Source organism: Musca autumnalis, unplaced genomic scaffold, assembly GCF_047663935.1.
Source record: "Musca autumnalis isolate F117 unplaced genomic scaffold, ASM4766393v1 scaffold_2, whole genome shotgun sequence".
In the NCBI taxonomy this organism is placed as follows: domain Eukaryota; kingdom Metazoa; phylum Arthropoda; class Insecta; order Diptera; family Muscidae; genus Musca; species Musca autumnalis.
This window is the reverse complement of record NW_027411755.1, coordinates 36,952,242-36,970,018: the sequence shown is the minus strand read 5'-3', so window position 1 is coordinate 36,970,018 and position 17,777 is coordinate 36,952,242. Positions and strand designations below refer to the sequence as shown.

Below are 17,777 nucleotides of genomic sequence, written 5' to 3'. Positions count from 1 at the left end.
AAAAAACGCTACCAGCAAAAGCAAACAAGAACCCTGTTAGTATTTAACATAACTTGGATACATACCTGAGCGCAGCTGGCGAGCTCCAGAGGGAGTGGTGGTTATGAAACGAAAGGCAGGCTTCATTGTCAAACCCACCCAAAACCCCTTCAGGACACAATAGGGAAAATCAATATTCCAATAAAAATATATGTAAGTATATTTTAAACTTATCATTGGGGGAATACGGTAAAGTAGCGAGGGGGAGTAACAATGTTCTTCCACTTGCTTCATTGTCTAGTCCGTCTAGTCCACAAATACCAATAATCATTGCTTTAAGTTGACAGTAAGACAGATATCTAAAACCCAGGCAGACAGCACAACAAACAAAAAACCCCCACACAAAGCGCAAAACAGAAACAAATCAGTAAAGGAATCCTTTTAAATGCAAATATAAAAAAGGATATCCTTTGGATTCTTGAGCAAAAAATATACAAAAAAGTGGGGATTTATTCACTATTGCTGTTGTTGTTGTTTAGTAAAGATTTGCTTTGTTTGCTGTTTATCGTGACACACAGAAGCAGAAAAACATTGATGACAGTCTGAAGTGACAGCAATGACACAAAAGTTACAAAGAACTAATATTGACAAGGGTTGGCTGGCTGGCATGGATGGATGGATGGATGGTGGGATTGAATGGTTGGTTGGCTTGCCTTGTTTCTGGAGACGGATATTTCTTCCTCCTCAACGAATGTTTTTTCAAATCTATCTATAAAGCAAACATGAACAGCTCGAGGCTTTGCAAATCAAATGAAATTGAAATTTTATTTGACAGACAGTCAGTCAGTCTGTCATTGAGTCCAGTGCTCGAGGGCTATGTGGATATTGCGAATGCCAGAGGGGAGATGCGGCAAATTAGTTGGGAAAAAGTAGCAGTAAGGGATAGATGTATATGTAGGGCATTATATAACTCAACGAAGTGACGGATTTTAGAGACATTTTTATATAAGCAACGCTTTAAGAAAATTCAGTGGGTTATAAATTAATAGCCAACAAGTAAGAACGGCACATAGTGGTTCAGAAATGGATTTTCTTGGCCAAAACCCCAATGTTCGGTCACCACCGATCGTTAATTTCTATATGGGAAACGAAAACTATATACCGAAAATTACTCATTTCTGTAGGAAAATGTGGCTAAAACCTCAAACATACCTATATCAAAACGTGGACCTCTAGTGACAGATTACTGGGGGGAGAGTTTTCTAGCGCCAAAGAAGATCAAACGCAAAATTTCAGGCATTATTGATAAGATCTTAAAAATACCGAAAATCGGGAGGTACCGTTGTATAGGGTCTATATCAAAACATGGGCTTATGCTGAAAAATTACTGGAGTTAAGTTATGTAGCCCCAAAGAAGACAACAATAATAAATTTCAACCATTTCTGTAAGATAATGAGGCTAAAACCTTAAAAATACCGAAAATCGGGAGGTACTCTTATTTGGGGTCTATATCGAAACTTGGTCCTATACCGACAAATTTCTGAGAGAATTCGTTGTAGCCCCAAAGTGGACTAAATATAAAATGTCAACTATTTCGGTAAGCTAATTTTGCAAAGACATTTGAAATACTGAAAATCGGGAGGTACCGTTTTAAAATGTCTATATGAAGACGTGGACCTATGCTGATAAACTTTCGGAGGGAAAGACGTGGACCTATATTGGAAAATTTCTGGGAGACAGTTTTGTAGCCCCAGAGAAGTCTAAATACAAAATTTCACGCATTTCGGAAAGATAATGTCGCTAAAACCATCACAGCAACGAAAATCTAGAGGTACAGTTGAATAGGGGCTCTATCAAAACGTGGAACTATATTGACAAATTTCAGGTGGATAGCTTCATACCCACAACGAAGCCTAAAAATCAAATTTCAGCCATTTCGGTGGCATATTGAGGACACAACCTTAAAAATACCTAATATCGGGAGGTACCGTTCTATGGGGGCTATATGAAGACGAGAACCAATACCTACATATTTCAAGTGGAAAGTTTTATACCCACTACGAAGGATAAAAACTAAATTTCAGCCATTTCGGTAGGATATTGAGGCTTAAACCATAAAAATACCGAAAATCGGGTGGTACCGCTCTATGGTGGCTATATGATGGCGTGGACCTGTATCGACAAATTTCAGGTGGAAAATTGTATACCCCCAACGAAAAATAAATACCAAATTTTAGCCATTTCGGGGCGGTATTGAAGCTATAACCTTTAAAATACCGAAAATCGGGAGGTTACGTTCTATGGTGGCTATATGAAAACAAGGACCAATTCCTACAAAATTCATGTGGAAAGTTGTATACCCCCATTGAAGACTAAATACAAAATTGCAGACATTTTGTGGCGATATTGAGGCCACAACTTTCATAATACCGAACCGTCAAACTACCGAAAGTCGGCAGGTTACATTGTATGATGACGATGTGAACCTGTATCGATAAATTTCATGTGGAAAGTTATATACCCCCAACGAAAATTGTATACCCTAAGCACCAAATGTCAGCCATTTCGGGGCGATATTGAGGTCACAACCTTCAAAATACAGAAAATCGAAAGGTACCGTTGTATTGGGGATATATCAAAACGTTGACCGATATAGCATATTTTCAATACCAAACAACCTAGGAGTTATAGAAACTTCTATACCAACTTTTAAAGCTCTATCTACAAAAATCGGGCTGTATATTGATTTCAAGAGACGGACGGACGTACAGACGGACATGATTAAATCGACTTAGGATTTTATGCTGATCAAGTATATGTATATACATATATACTTTATAGGGTCTTCGACGAATATTTCGATGTTACATATTATGGTGGAGGCTAGGCGACGTGGGCTTGGCGACAAATTTTCTTTAAAAATCCATGAGATAAATCTACAAATTTCCATCAAAAATCTACGGGGTGTCTTTAAAAATCCACGAGGTTGGTAAACAAAAATGTCTCTAAAAATCCACGAGGTATGTCTACAAAATCGTCTTTAAAAATCAACGAGGTATGTCCGCAAAATAACCTTTTAAAATCCACGATTGTAGATCAGAGGTAGGTCTACAACGACTAACCTGCTGATGCCAATACCATCCACCCATCCAAACGAGAAAAGAACAATGGTGACTGTTTTCACATTTACCAGCTCATTGTCCCGAAAATAGCACGGACTATTTGAAACCTTAAAAAATGCTTTGAAACACCCATGTCTATTTTCCTTTTTGAAGCCTTCAACATTTCTTTTAATCCAAGTCTATTGTCCTTTCTGATGCTTAAATTTTTTACCACGTCTATTGTCCACTCTGGGGCTCCCGAAAATTCTTTAAAAGTCCGTGTCCAAAATTCTTAAAATAAAAAGGGCACTTGATGGCAATTTACATTTACAAACAAAACAAAGACCCCCTCAGGAAAAACCACGGCTATTGTCCATTTTCAGGCCTCAAAAAAATCTTTAAAAAATCCGCGTATGTTGTCCTTTTTCGGGCCTCCGAAAATTCCTTAAAAAATCAACATTTATTGTCCTTTTTCAGGCCTCCAAAAATTATTTAAAAAATCCACGCCTATTGTCCTATTTCAGGCCTCTAAAAATTCTTTATATATATTGTATATTGTCCTTTATCAGGCTTCCAAAAATTATTTAAAAAAAAATATTTACATGCCTCAAAAAATTCTTTAAAAATCAACGAATAGTGTCCTTTTTCAGGCCTCAAAAAATTCTTTAAAAAAATCCACGACTAGTGTCATTTTTCAGTCCTCAATTGTCCTCTTTAAGGCCTCAAAATTCTTTAAAAAACCCACGTATATTGTCCTTTTTGAGGCATCAAAAATTTCTTTCAAAAGACCAACGTATATTGTCCTTTTTGAGGCATCAAAAAATTCTTTCAAAAACCCACGTATATTGTTCTTTTTCAGCCATCCAAAAATTCCTTAAAGATCCTTTTTCTGGCCTCAAAACTTCTTTCAATTCTTTCTTTCTTTAAAAAATTCACGTTTGTTATCCTTTTTCAGGCCTCAAAAAAATCTTTAAAAATCCACGTCCATTGTCCTTTTTCAGGCCACAAAAAATTTTTTCACGTCTATTGTCTTTTTTCAGGCCTCAAAAAAATCTTTAATAAATCCATGTCTATTGACATTTTTAAGCCTCAAAATTTTTTTAAATATCCACGTATATTGTCCTTTTCAGCCACCCAAAAATTCCTTAAAGATCCTTTTCTGGCCTCAAAAATCCTTTCAATTCTTTCTTTCTTTAAAAAATTCACGTTTCTTATCCTTTTTCAGGCCTCAAAAAATCTTTAAAAATGCACGTCCATTGTCCTTTTTCAGGCTACAAAATATTTTTCACGTCTATTGTCTTTTTTCAGGCCTCAAAAAAAAACCTTTAATAAATCCATGTCTATTTACATTTTTAAGCCTCAAATTTTTTTTTAAATATCCACGTATATTGTCATTTTTCAGGCTTCAAAAAATTCTTTAAAAATTTCACGCTTATTATCCTTTCTCAGCTCCCCAAAATATCTTTAAAATAATCCACGTCTATTATCCTTTCTCAGCTCTCCAATTCTTTAAAAATCCACGTCAATTGTCCTGTTTCGGGCTTCAAAATATTCTTTAAAAATCCACGTCTATTATCCTTTCTCAGCTCACCAATTCTTTAAAAATCCACGTCTATTGTCCTTTTTCAGGCCTCCAAAAATTCGTTAAAAAATACACGTCTATTGTCCTTTTTCAGTCCTCAAAAAAAATCTTTAAAAATCCATGTCTATTGCTCTTTTTCAGGCCTCAAAAAAATTCTTTAAAAAATCCAGGTCTATTGTCCTTTTTCAGGCCTCCAAAAATTCGTTAAAAAATACAGGTCTATTGTCCTTTTTCAGTCCTCAAAAAAAATCTTTAAAAATCCATGTCTATTGATCTTTTTCAGGCCTCAAAAAAATTCTTTAAAAATCCACGTCTATTGTCCTTTTTCAGGCCTCCAAAAATTCTTTAAAAAATCCACGTCTATTGTCCTTTTTCAGGCCTCCAAAAATTCTTTAAAAAATCCACGTCTATTGTCCTTTTTCTGGCCTCCAAAAATTCTTTAAAAAATCCACTTCTATTGTCTTTTTTCAGGCCTCCAAAAATTCTTTAAAAAATCCACGTCTGTTGTCCTTTTTCAGGACTCCAAAAATTATTTAAAAAATCAACGTCTATTGTCCTTTTTCAGGCCTCCAAAAATTCTTTAAAAAATCCACATCTATTGTCTTTTTTCGGGCCTCCAAAAATTCTTTAAAAAATATCAAAAAAAATCCACTTTTTTTGTCCTTTTTCAGGCTTCAACAAATTCTTTAAAAAATCCACGTCAATTGTCCTCATTCCGGCCTCCAAAAATTCTTTAAAAAATCCACGACTGTGGTCGTTATCAGGCTTCCAAAAATTCTTTAAAAATCCACTTCTGTTGTCCTTTTTCAGGCCTCCAAAAATTCTTTAAAAAATCCACGACTATAGTCCTTTTTCAGGCTTCCAAAAACTCTTTAAAAATTTTCGTCTAATAATCCACGTCTATTGTCCTTTTTTTGTGTCCAAAAATATATTGTCCTTTTCCAGGCCTCTAAAAATTATTTAAAAACTCCACGTCTATTGTCCTTTTCCAGGCCTCAAAAATTCTTTAAAAATTCCACGTCAATTGTCCTCTTTCAGGCCTCCAAAAATTCTTTAAAAAATCCACGACTATTGTCCTTTTTCAGGCTTCCAAAAATTCTTTAAAAAATCCAAGTCTATTGTCCTTTTTCAGGCCTCAAAAAATTCTTTAAAAAATCCACGTCCCTTTTCAGTACTAAAAAAATTAAAAGTCCACGTATATTGGCCTTTTTCAGGCCTCAAAAAAGTCTTTAAAAAATCAACGTCAATTGCCCTTTTTCAGCCCTCCAAAAACTCTGTAAAAAATTCAGGCTATTGTCCTTTTTCAGGCCTCAAAAAAGTCTTTAAAAAATCAACGTCAATTGCCCTTTTTCAGCCCCCCAAAAATTCTGTAAAAAAATTCAGTCTATTGTCCTATTTCAGGCCTCCAAAAATTCTGTAAAAAAATTCAGTCTATTGTCCTTTTTCAGGCCTCCAAAAATTCTTTAAAAAATCCACGTCTATTGTCCTTTTTCAGGCCTCCAAAAATTCTTTAAAAAATCCACGTCTATTGTCATTTTTCAGGCCTCCAAAAATTCTTTAAAAATCCACGTCTATTGTCCTTTTTCAGGTCTCCAAAAATTCTTTAAAAAATTCATGTATATTGTCCTTTTTCAGGCCTCCAAAAAATCTTAAATAAATCTACGTCTATTGTCCCTTTTCAGGCCTCCAAAAAATCTTAAGAAAATCCACGTCTTTTGTCCGTTTTTAGGCCTCCAAAAATTCTTTAAAAAATCCAAATCTATTGTCCTTTTTCAGGCCTCAAAAATTCTTTAAAAAATCCACGACTATTGTCCTTTTTCAGACTTCCAAAAATTCTTTAAAAAATCCAAGTCTATTGTCCTTTTTCATGCCTCCAAAAATTCTTTAAAAAATCCACGTCTATTGTCCTTTTTCAGGCCTCCAAAAATTCTTTAAAAAATCCAGGTCTATTGTCCTTTTTCAGGCCTCCAAAAATTCTTTAAAAAATCCACGTCTATTGTCCTTTTTCAGGCCTCCACAAATTCTTTAAAAAATCCACGTCTATTGTCCTTTTTCAGGCCTCCAAAAATTCTTTAAAAAATCCACGTCTATTGTCCTTTTTCAGGCCTCCAAAAATTCTTTAAAAAATCCAAGTATATATTCTTTTTTCAGGCCTCCAAAAATCCTTTAAAACATCCACGTCTAATGTCCCCATTTACGCCTCCAAATTAAAAAATCCACGCCTATTGTCCTTTTTCTGGTATCCAAAAATCCTTTAAAACATCCACGTCTAATGTCCCCATTTACGCCTCCAAATTAAAAAATCCACGTCTAATGTCCCCATTTACGCCTCCAAATTAAAAAATCCACGTCTATTGTCCTTTTTCAGGCCTCCAAAAATTCTTTAAAAAATCCACGTCTATTGTCCTTTTTCAGGCCTCCAAAAATTCTTTAAAAAATCCACGTCTATTGTCCTTTTTCAGGCCTCCAAAAATTCTTTAAAAAATCTACATCTATTGTCCTTTTTAAGGCCTCCAAAAATTCTTTAAAAAATCCACGTCTATTGTCCTTTTTCTGGCCTCCAAAAATTCTTTAAAAAATCCACGTCTATTGTCCTTTTTCAGGCCTCCAAAAATTCTTTAAAAAATCCACGTCTATTGTCCTTTTTCAGGCCTCCAAAAATTCTTTAAAAAATCCACGTCTATTGTCCCTTTTCAGGCCTCCAAAAATTCTTTAAAAAATCCACGTCTATTGTCCTTTTTCGGGCCTCCAAAAATTCTTTAAAAAATCCACGTCTATTGTCCTTTTTCAGGCCTCCAAAAATTCTTTAAAAAATCCACGTCTATTGTCCTTTTTCAGGCCTCCAAAAATTCTTTAAAAAATCCACATCTATTGTCCTTTTTCAGGCCTCCAAAAATTCTTTATAAAATCCACGTCTAATGTCCCCATTTACGCCTCCAAAAAGTCTTTAAAAAATCCATGTCTAATGTCCCCATTTACGCCTCCAAAAAATCTTTAAAAAATCCACGTCTATTGTCCTTTTCAGGCCTTCAAAATTTCATTAAAAAATCCACATCTATTGGCATTCCATTGTCCATTGTAGGCCTTCAAAATTTCATTAAAAAATCCACATCTATTGGCATTCCATTGTCCACTGTCCACTCTGAAGCTTCCAAAATATCTTCAAAAATCCACATTGGATTATTGGCTTCCAAAAGATTTTTAAAATCCACGACTTTTGTCCACTCTGAGGCTTCAAAAAATGTACAACTATTATACTTTTTGAGGCCACCAAAACTCAATGTCATTGGGAAAAGGGATATAACTCACCATGTCAACAAAATAAGTTTACAACAAGAAATCTACATCAAAAACTTGAGGAGCAGGAAAAAAAGTTCGAGGGTGAAGATGTTCGATTTGAAAACGAAAGGGATAAGGACATGAAAACATCATCATCATAATAACAGTTAAAATGATTGGAGAATGAGTGGTTGGGAGTGAAATGATTACGAAGGAAAACAGCACATCAAAATTTTGTTAGTAAGAGTGACAGACTGAAGAAGAGAAGAGAGAGAAAGGACACTTGATGGCAATTTACATTTACAAACAAAACAAGAATAACTCAGAAAAGGGGGTATACTACAACGTAATTGTAATGGGACTATGGCGACGTCAACATACAATATCTGTAAATCGCCGAGTAATGTCAACAACAGAAAAACAATGACAGCGACAACTACACCAACAACAACAAACAAGATATTACAGCAATAACATAAGCATTTCTTTATCATTAGCTTGGCATGTCATTAAAAACAAAAGCGATACAAAAACCAAACTGCCTAACTGACAGACAGAAAGACAGACGGAATAATATTTATTAATATTATGGGGGAGGACCATAAAAACAAAGCTGAAATTTCAGGTAAACCGCAAGAAAAAAACAGTGACTGACACTGACACGAAGGATAAGATATCCCTTTTCAGCCACAAAAACCCAAATAAATTTATTTTTAGATTATGTTTTTTTGTTGTTTTTCTTTACTGCTTTGACCTTTCTTTGGAATTGTATTTATTATCGTCTTAATTTTTCTCTTTCCTCTTCTTCTTCTTCCTTTTCCCAGTTTTATGTCTTACTCTACTTTGCCTGCCTTGTATATGTAAACAAACTGAGCAACTACGTTATAAAGCTGTTTCATATTGATTTTTCGCGTTTTCCTTTCGCCATAGGCCACCTAACTAACTCCCCTTTGTATGCCAGAAACTACCCCAATTTTTGGTGTTTTGTTGTAGTTCCTTTTATCCTCCGCTTTCCTTTGCCTGAAATTCGTTGGTTCTATGGGCTAATGTTACACTAATTTACTCACTACGAAACAGAGTTGCTTTTCTATATATTTCACCGAAAATACCGACCAAATCCGGACAGGATGGTCCAAAATTTTAAATTCAAAATTTAATATTGGGAGCTATTCTTAATGTAAACACTTCCCGTGAGTTTTCTCACTCTCTCTCCGTTATGTTTAAATGGAAGAGTGACAAAACTCACGCAGAGTTTTCATTTAGAATGTTCCCCATTTATAATTTCACCCAATAAAAACTTCTCTGGCAACTCTATTCACTAGCAATGGTAACAATCATTCTCATCCATCCATCCCTGCCACCCCTGCCACACCACTAAAAACAAATGACGTATGTATTTCGGACTATGTTAAAGCATAAAAACAAAACGTAAGTAAACATTCGCTCGGATTGGGAGTCACACATGAACGTCACTCACTCTGGGTAAATAGTAGACAGGGGTAGACAACCTTTGTTGTCCTTTATTGTTATGGCCTGTGCCAGATGTTGCATCCTTCTTTTCAATTCGATTTTAGATTAAAAATGTGCGATAGGCAAAAATTGTTATTACGTGACGTAAATGTTCTCCGAAGTATTTAATTAATTTTATGAAACAAACAAAAAGGGTTTGAAGCGGATCAGACTTTAAGCTATTGTTTTATATAAAAGACCTTCGTAGGGGGTTTCTATAGAATAGAAGACCTCAGTAGTAGGTTTCTATAGACTGAAAGAGCTCCGCAGGAGGTTCCTATAGTATAGAAGAGCTCCGGAGGAGGTTTCTATAGAATAGAAAGAGCTCAGTAGCAGGTTTGTATAGAATAGAAGACATCCGTAGTAGGTTTCTATGGAATAGAAGACCTCCGTATGAGGTTTCCATAGAATGGAAGAGCTCCGTAAGACGTTTCTATAGAATAGAAGAGCTCCGTAGGAGGTTCCAATAGAATAGAAGAGCCCCGTAGGAGGTTTCTATAAAATAGAAGAGCTGCGTAGGAGGTCTCTATAGAATAGAAGAGCTCCGTAGGAGGTCTCTATAGACTGAAAGAGAGCTCGCAGGAGGTTTCTATAGAGTAGACGAATTTCGTAGGAGGTTTCTATGGAAGAGCCCCGTAGGAGGTTTCTATAGAACAGAAGAGCTCCGTAGAAAGTCTATGTAGAATAGAAAAGCTCCATAGGAGGTCTCTATAGAAGAGCTCCGTAGGAGGGCTCTATAGAATAGAAGAGCTCCGTAGGAGGCCTCTATAGAATAGAAGAGCTCCGTAGGAGGTCTCTATAGAATAAATGAGCTCCGTAGGAGGTCTCTATAGACTGAAAGAGAGCTCGCAGGAGGTTTCTATAGAGTAGACGAATTTCGTAGGAGGTTTCTATGGAAGATCCCCGTAGGAGGTTTCTATAGAACAGAAGAGCTCCGTAGAAAATTTATGTAGAATAGAAAAGCTCCATAGGAGGTCTCTATAGAAGAGCTCCGTAGGAGGGCTCTATAGAATAGAAGAGCTCCGTAGGAGGTATCTATAGAATAGAAGAGCTCCGTAGGAGGTTTCTATAGAATAGAAGAGCTCCGTAAGAGGTTACTATAGTATAGAAGAGCTCCGTAGGAGGTTTCTATAGAATAGAAGAGCTCCGTAGGAGTTTTCTATAGAATAGAAGAGCTCCGTAGGATGTTTCTATAGAATAGAAGAGCTCCGTAGGAGGTTTCTATAGAATAGAAGATCTCCGTAGGAGGATTCTATAGAATAGAAGATCTCCGTAGGAGGCTTCTATAGAGTAGAAGATCTCTGTAGGAAGCTTCTATAGAATAGCAGATCTCCGTAGGAGGCTTCTATAGAATAGAAGATCTCCGTAGGAAGCTTCTATAGAATAGAAGATCTCCGTAGGAGGCTTCTATAGAATAGAAGATCTCCGTAGGAGGCTTCTATAGAATAGAAGATCTCCGTAGGAGACTTCTATATAGTATTAGAAGATCTCCTTAGAAGGCTTCTATAGAAAAGAAGAAGTCTGTAGGAGGCTTCTATAAAATAGAACACATCCGTAGGAGGATAAAGAATAAGACCTCCGTAGGAGGCTTCTATAGAATAGAACATCTCAGTAGGAGGCTTCTATAGAATAGAACATCTCCGTAGGTGGCTTTATAGAATAGAACATCTCAGTAGGAGGCTTCTATAGATTAGATCTCCGGCTCTATAGAACAGAAGATCTCCGTAGGAAGCTTCTATAGAATAGAAGACCTCCGTATGAGGCTTCTACAGAAAAGAAGACCTGCGTAGGAGGCTTCTATAGAATAGAAGACCTGCGTAGAAGGCTTCTTTAGAATAGAGGACCTTCGTAGGAGGCTTCTATGGAAGAGAAGACCTTCGTAGGAGGCTTCTATGGAATATAAGATCTTCGCAGGAGGCTTCTATAGAATAGAAGATCTCCGTACGAGGCTTCTATAGAATAGAAGATCTTTGTAGGTGGTTTTATAGAATAGATCTCCGTAGGAGGCTTCTATAGAATAGAACATATCCGTAGGAGGTTTCTATAGAATAGAAGACATCCGTAGGAGGCTTCTATAAAATAAAAGATCTCCGTAGGAGGCTTCTATAGAATATAAGAACTCCGTAGGAGGCTTCTATAGAAAAGAAGACCTCCGTAGTAGGCTTCTATAGAATAAAAGACCACCTTAGAAGCCTTCTATAAAAAATAAGACCTCCGTAGGAGGCTTCTATAGAATAGAAGACCTCCGTAGGAGACCACCGTAGGAGACTTCAATGTAACAGATGTAGAATAGAAGACCTCCGTGGGAGGCTTCTCGATTTTGGTTTGGCTTTAGGTCAGAAAATAAAAAAAACATGGTTTTGTTTTTTATTTTATTTTTATTATTCCAATATTTCGATCTTCTCCGAAGATTATCATCAGGGAATTTTTCTTTAAAAAAGAACAATTGGCAATCATTATATATAAATATTAAACAAATATTTTCAACAATAATTACATTTTATTTTTCTTTCCTTAACACAGTCAATTATGGACATCCTTTTTTCCAAACGAGTATTTTGCAACTAAAGTTTTTTGTGTTTTTCTATTGCATTTCTGTAGATCTGTGCACAGTGTTCCGTATCCATTTTGTAGTTTATTCTATTTTCCACTGGCACATTTATAATATGTAATATTTTAAGCATGAATTTGCGCTTGTAATTTCTTTCCTGTGCCAAGATTTCTACTTCCTTGAAGTTCGGTGTGTGTCCTGTGGTTGCACAGTGTGCCGCAAGAGCAGTTTTTTGTTCAAGGGGTTTGCTTTTGTTCTTTTGGTCGGATTTGTGACCACTTATTCTTGTTTTTTGTTGTGCCAACATATACCTGAGGGCATATGTTGGACGAGTCACCGCTGCATTTTATTTTATATACGACGTTCGATTTGTCGTCGTTAGGAATCTTCGATTTCGTCCTACTGAAAAAATTGTTATTTGTGTTATCACGGTGCTCTTGAAACAATTTTAAATGGAAGGTGCTTACACCTCGGAAGTTTTTGCGGATTCTGAAACTACAATGTTCATAGATGAGAACAATCAAAAAACAAAAAAAATCGCCGGAGCGCTTTTTAAATAAATCGCGATTTAAGTTGACATTTTTAGGGGTTGTTTAGGTTTTCGCGATTTTGCTTAGAAACCTCATTTCCATTCAAAATGGGACTAAAACAAATATTGTAGCTATGAAAATTCTCTACAAGATCGACCTTTATGGTATTTTCGTAGTTTTTACCATTTTTGAGATATAGAAGTTCAACTTGGGACAATACACTGACGGTATCGCCCCCTTATAAAACAATGTCATGTAGGGTGCGCCTTAACTAACTTTTGATGAAAACCGCTTACACAGGGAAAGTTTTTGTGAATTCTGAATCAGCAGTGTTCATAGATGAGAAAAATCCAAAAACAAGAAAAAATCGCTGTAGGGCTTTTTAAATAAATCGCGGTCAAAATTCACATTTTTAGGTGTTTTTTAGGTTTTTACGAGTTTGCTTGAAAACCGCAAGTCCAATCGAAATGGAGCTAAAGAAAATGTTGTAGCTGTCAAAATTCTCTAGAGGATTGACGTTTATCATTTGTTCCCAGCTTGTACCATTTTTGAGATAAGGAAGCTCAGTTTACATTTTTAGTTTTTTTTGTTAGGGTTTCGCGAATTTGCTTGAATACGGTAAGTCGTATCGACATGTGACCTGAGAAAATCTTAAAGCTGTGAAAATTCTCTACAAGACTGGCTTAAGTGACTTATCCTTAGTTGTAACATTTTTTTAGATATATAAGTTTAAGTTGGGAATTTGCAGTCATGACATTGTTTTATAAGGGGGCGATACAGAATTAAATTGAATTTGAATTGTCCCAATTTGAACCTCTATATCTCAAAAACGGTAAAACCGACGAGAATATCATAAAGGTCGATCTTGTAGAGAATTTTCATAGCTACAATATTTGTTTTAGTCCCATTTTGAAAGGAAATGCGGTTTCTACGCAAAATCGCGAAAACCTAAACAACCCCTAAAAATGTCAACTTAAATCGCGATTTATTTAAAAAGCGCTCCGGCGATTTTTTTTGTTTTTTGATTGTTCTCATCTATAAACATTGTAGTTTCAGAATCCGCAAAAATTTCCGAGGTGTAAGCACCTTCCATTTAAAATTGTTTCAAGAGCACCGTGTTATTGCTTCTTAAGGCTAACTGGTACTGTTTGTTATTATATAGGTCTGAGTGCGAAAACTTTCTGAAAACCCAGGTACGTAAGTAAATCGTTTATATATCTTGTCTTCTTTTTGTTATTTGCTGTCGGTTATTGTGTTTATTTCGTGTTTTATTAATTCGTTAACTGTGTTGGTTGGAAAATCATACTTTTTTAGAATATTTTTGATTTAATATTTATTTTCGGCGGGGAATTTTTGATCGCTGATGTTCAAAATTCTTCTTTTAAAGTTCGTTGCCGTATTTATTTTGATTCCTCGGGTGTGTTTGGAATAATAATTGATCAGTCTTCCTGATGCCGTAGGTTTTTGATACCAATCTAAGAAGAGCTTGTTGCCTTGTCTATGTACAATAGAATCTAGGTATGGTAAACTACTGTCGGCTTCACACTCCATGGTGAACTGTAATTGCTTGTTATAATTATTTAACATGTTTAATGTGTTGTCAGCTTGGTCTTTGTGTATTATACAAAATATCCCATCGCAATATTTAGTTAGTATTCGTGGTTTTACCTCCAGTTTTTCCAAAGTTTCTTCTAGTAGCTTTTCCATAATGATGTCGGCTATGATTGGGGAGATGGGGTAGCCCATTGGCACTCCTTTTAACTGGTCGAATATTTTGTCATCGTGAGTAAAATATCTTGAATCCTTAATGCATAGAGTTAAAATGTCTATAAAAATGTGTTGTGGGATATTTGAGTGTTGTCCTAGTATGTTCCACTTCTCCTTTATTGTTTTTATAGCTTTATTGTTTTACTGGGACGCTGGCGAACAAGGACACTACGTCAAAAGATATCAACATTTCCAAAACATCAATCTTTTGATTGTTGATTCTAGATCTGAGTTCTACAGCGTCTTTTATATTGTATTTTGATTCCAATGTCAATACTTTAAGTATTGATGCGACATATTTCGATAATTCATAAATTGGCGAATTAACAAAGGAGCATATTGGTCTTAAAGGAATGGCTTCCTTATGGATCTTAGAGAGTCCATATATTTTTGGCGTTACCGATGTTCTGTTTATTAATCTGTCCTTCTCCATGTCATTGATTATATTTAATTCAAACAATTTTGTAATTAATTTATTGCACTTTTCTTGTAGTGCCATTGTATGATCTTTTCTCAAACGCCTGTGGTGCACATATCCATAAGTATTTTGGGCATTTTTAATTCATAGTCCTGTTTCGTCAGAGGCACCGTCTTTCCACCTTTGTCCGCATTGAGTATAAGAATATGTTTGTTTGCTTTTAAGAATTTGTTAGTTTGGCCCACTGTATCCAAAATTAAGCGATCTCTTTTACCCAACAGCTTTGGAGTTTTCACCAAACAGAAGACCTCTGTGGAGGTTTATTTAGCTAAGAAAACCTCCGTTGGTGATTTCTATAGCATGGAAGACCTCAGTTTCTATAGCATAGAAGACAACTGTAGGAGGTATCTATAGCATAGAAGACCTCCGTTGGCGTTTTCTGTAGCATAGAAGACTTCCGTTGGAGGTTTGTATATAATAGAAGACCTCCGTAGGAGGTTTCTATATAATAGAAGACCTCCGTAGGAGGTTTCTATATAATAGAAGACCTCCGTAGGAGGTTTCTATATAATAGAAGACCTCCGTAGGAGTTTTCTATATAATAGAAGACCTCCGTAGGAGGTTTCTATATAATAGAAGACCTCCGTAGGAGTTTTCTATATAATAGAAGACCTCCGTAGGAGGTTTCTATATAATAGAAGACCTCCGTAGGAGGTTTCTATATAATAGAAGACCTCCGTAGGAGGTTTCTATATAATAGAAGACCTCCGTAGGAGGTTTCTATATAATAGAAGACCTTTGTAGGAGGTTTCTATATAATAGAAGACCTCCGTAGGAGGTTTCTATATAATAGAAGACCTCCGTAGGAGGTTTCTATATAATAGAAGACCTCCGTAGGAGGTTTCTATATAATAGAAGACCTCCGTAGGAGGTTTCTATATAATAGAAGACCTCCGTAGGAGGTTTCTATATAATAGAAGACCTCCGTAGGAGGTTTCTATATAATAGAAGACCTCCGTAGGAGGTTTCTATATAATAGAAGACCTCCGTAGGAGGTTTCTATATAATAGAAGACCTCCGTAGGAGGTTTCTATATAATAGAAGACCTCCGTAGGAGTTTTCTATATAATAGAAGACCTCCGTAGGAGGTTTCTATATAATAGAAGACCTCCGTAGGAGGTTTCTATATAATAGAAGACCTCCGTAGGAGTTTTCTATATAATAGAAGACCTCCGTAGGAGGTTTCTGTATAATAGAAGACCTCCGTAGGAGGTTTCTATAGAATAGAAGACCTCCGTAGGAGGTTTCTATAGAACAGAAGACCTCCGTAGGAGGTTTCTATAGAATAGAAGACCTCCAATGAAGGTTTCAATAGCATAGATTATTTCCGTAGGAGCTTTCTATAGAATTGAAAACCTCCTAAGGAGGATTCTATAGAATGTAAGATCTCCGCTGGAGGTTTCTATAGGGTAGAAAAACTCCTTAGGAGGGCATTTGAAGGTCGACCATGTCAATTATAAACTTTTTTACTGGTTTTTTATTACTAATTGCTATTATTGATTACCAATATCTTATCAGATTGATAAATCTGATACAAAAAAAAAAATAATCAGTTCTTATTCGAATAATATTTTAAACGTTTTTGCTTAGCAAACCTGGTGAAATCGTTTTCGTTTTACTTGTTACAAATTTTCTTATCAGTTGGCATAGAAACTTTTTCTTCTATACAAGACTGGGTTACATTTTAAACAGTGTTGTTTTGTCGTTCTTACAAATATCTTCGTCAGTATTAGAATCACTAGCCATAATACAATTTCATTTTATTTTGTTTTCGTTGTTGTTTTTATTTTTCTTCACATTCTGCTCTCTGACAAGAGTTGTAAACACCACCACCACCAGCAATATTGATGGATGGGAGAGAGTGTAGAAAGTAGGAAGGTGGTAAAAATCCAAACATCGCATGAGGAACAGCTTTGCAATTCATCCAGCAGTCAGGTTCGGATGTAGAATACACAAACATCATCATCATCAGCAATGCCGCCGACAGTAGTAAAAGCAACTACAACAAAAAGAATAATAATAATAATAACACCACACGACTCAACCACCATTAGACAATGTGAAACACAATCATCAACACCACTTTTCTCTCTTTCTTTCAACCCACCACCTCCCCTTCATTCGTTCACTCCACGTTCGCAACACACTAAACTCTCAAAATATACACACAGAATATCTTTTTTCTCATTTAATTTGCTGGATACTGCTGCTTCTTCTTTTTCAACTTTTTTGTACTTTTTGCTTTGTGTATCTTTTGAATGCAACTTCTTTTTCATATATCCACACAGGCGAACACACATGTTTGTGTGAATGTGTGTGCCTTTAGAAAATTTTTCACATATTTAATGGATTTTTCACAAGAAAATTTTCATTTGGGGTTTGAAAAACCTAAATTTTCACAACGCAAAAACTCACTCACATTTAATGAATTCATCAAAAATATTTCACTTCAATTTCCTTTTGGTTTTATTTAATTTTTTCTTTGTTTAATTTCATTTTTTCTATTCTTAATTTTTTTAAACACTTTTTTGCTGTAATGAATTTTTTTCTTTTCTTTCCTTATGTTTTTGTTGTTGCGACGTTTCAAGCGATAACCGAAAAACACGTCCGCTAACGAGAAAAATCCACGACAAATGAGATTCAGTGAGTTTTACCACCAGCTGAGAACCTCAACGCTCACGGAATGTCAAATTTTTGACATTTTATTTTGTGGTGGTCATTTATGCGATATTTACTTTGCTCTCTCTTTCGTGTGAATTGCTCTCTTTGTTGTTTATGTTTTGTTTAACTTTAGCGAGGCATTTGTTGTGATTGCAAAATTCTTTGTTTATATTTTTTATGGTGTTTGTTTTGCTCGGTTCATCCGGTGGAGAACTCCAAGTCGAGGTGATTTTAATAAAAACGGCGTTATTGGAGAGCTTAGACCGACGGCATAACTTTTAAAATATTAAAAATCCACGCTTATTAAAAATAATTTATTAAATTGTTTTAAAAATGCTT

At 35.6% G+C, this 17,777-nt stretch overlaps 1 protein-coding gene across 1 annotated transcript in view; it reads right to left on the bottom strand.

Moving 5' to 3' along the window:
- The window catches only part of LOC141393919 (WD repeat and FYVE domain-containing protein 3-like), a 99,350-nt gene extending 81,931 nt beyond the window's left edge, over positions 1-17,419 (bottom strand). The window contains 1 exon segment of the mRNA XM_073967546.1: positions 17,197-17,419. The gene's annotated coding sequence lies outside the window, so the exon portion shown is untranslated.
- Positions 17,420-17,777: the final 358 nt, after the last annotated feature.